This window comes from Bidens hawaiensis, unplaced genomic scaffold (genome assembly GCF_021521415.1).
Source record: "Bidens hawaiensis isolate Kalapana, Puna unplaced genomic scaffold, B.hawaiensis_p1.1 tig00011614_1, whole genome shotgun sequence".
Lineage (NCBI taxonomy): Eukaryota > Viridiplantae > Streptophyta > Magnoliopsida > Asterales > Asteraceae > Bidens > Bidens hawaiensis.
In genome coordinates, this window is record NW_027491907.1 from 415,411 (window position 1) to 417,135 (window position 1,725).

The window sequence follows — 1,725 nt, forward strand, 5'->3', positions numbered from 1 at the left end:
TGGGTGGTGGTGATGGACGGTTGTGGTGGGTGGTGTACAGTGGTAATGGATGGTGATGGTGGCCGACAGTGGATGGTGGTGGGTGGTGGACTGTGGTGATGGTGGACGGTGGGTGGTGGCGGTGATGGACGGTGGTGGTGGCGGTGATGGACGGTGGTGGTGGTGGCGGTGATGGACGGTGGTGGTGATGGCGGATGGTGGCGGCGGACGGTGGGTGGTGGTAATGGACGGTTGTGTGGCCGACGGGGGTGGTGGTGGTGGGTGGTTGACGGTGGTGGTGGCGGACGGTTTGGTGGTGGTGGCAGACGGTGGGTGGTGGTGGATGGCGGTGGTGGTGACGGCGGACGGTGGGTGGTGGTGGTGGTGGTGGACATTGGGTGGTGGTGGGTGGTTGACGGTGTGGGTGGTGGTGGTGGATGGCGGTGATGGGGGCGGCGGACGGTGGGTGGTGGTGGTGGATGGCGGTGGTGGGTGGTGGTGGCGGCGGACGGTGGGTGGTGATGGTGGTGTTGGAAGTTAGGTGTTCGTAGGATGTTAAGAAGTGTGAAGAAGTTTGAAGATGGTGGATATTAGTTTATTTTTTAAGACCATAATTCCATAGAAGCAGTTTTAAAATCTTATTTATTTTTTTAAACAGACCGTCTTCAGATGTTTATGTATGCGCTCCGCAAACATATGCTTCTTGCAGATGTTTAAAACTGCTTTTAATGAACCTTTATTCTTAAAGAATGGCATTTGAACTTGACTGGTGTTGAACAAACATTATGTAATTAACGGCATCGGTTGGTCAATTAACAAGACTGAACCATCAGTCTCCCAAGCTCTAAAACTAAACCATTAGTTATTGCCTAATGGTTACATTACAGTTACACCCACCCACCCACCCCTAAAGTGTGTAGAACAAAACATAATTATCTCATCATAAGATGTTGAATGAAAAACTATTCCAGAAACAAGATTCATCAATCACACATGCTGAATCTAACATTTAGTCAGTGCTTCATTAAAATTCATAGTAAAAAAGAGATGAAGAGAAACATAACATAACATATTAAATGAAAAATCAACGCAACCTTCTGGCCTCCCTCTCGGATTCAAGAAGAGTAAGAACATCACCTTCTCTAACCGGCCCCTTCACATTCCTCATGATGAACCGGTTCTGATCATCCAGAAACTTAACTCTCACTTGCGTCACCTGCCCTCTGGACCCGGTTCTCCCCATCACCTTCACCACCCCCGCATGCTTTATCTGAGACTCCATCTACGATAATAACCAACAAAACAAATGTTTATTATCATTCAACCACAAACAAAACAATACATTCATAAGGTAACAACTATTAATTAGAAACATCATTCATTATTACCCGTGTATGACCGGCTTTGTGAATTTCCAGAGGCAAGGAAACCCTAATGTAATGATCTGATTTATATATATAAGTGGATCTTGTTTATGTGAGCTCAACTACTTATTGGGCTTTATACTTCACATCTCATGTTAACTCTTCACCCAACAAACTATATGTTAATCAACTCTTTTTTTCTTTTCTTTTTTATAGATATTTGCACCAACCAATGAGAAAACGTCAAATAAGCCATGTCGGCAAAGGCTTCGCTCTGCTTTTTGCCGTCAGCTAACGGTTAGCCTTCACCTTTACTCGTAGACTAAGGTGGTGTTTGTTTTTCACTAAAAGCACTCTTCCACTTCTTTTGTCTGCACCGCGC

General features: G+C 45.6%; 1 pseudogene; it reads right to left on the reverse strand.

Moving 5' to 3' along the window:
• Nucleotides 1–1,063: 1,063 nt before the first annotated feature.
• Nucleotides 1,064–1,261, reverse strand: LOC143538376 (small ribosomal subunit protein eS28x pseudogene; annotated as a pseudogene).
• Nucleotides 1,262–1,725: the final 464 nt, after the last annotated feature.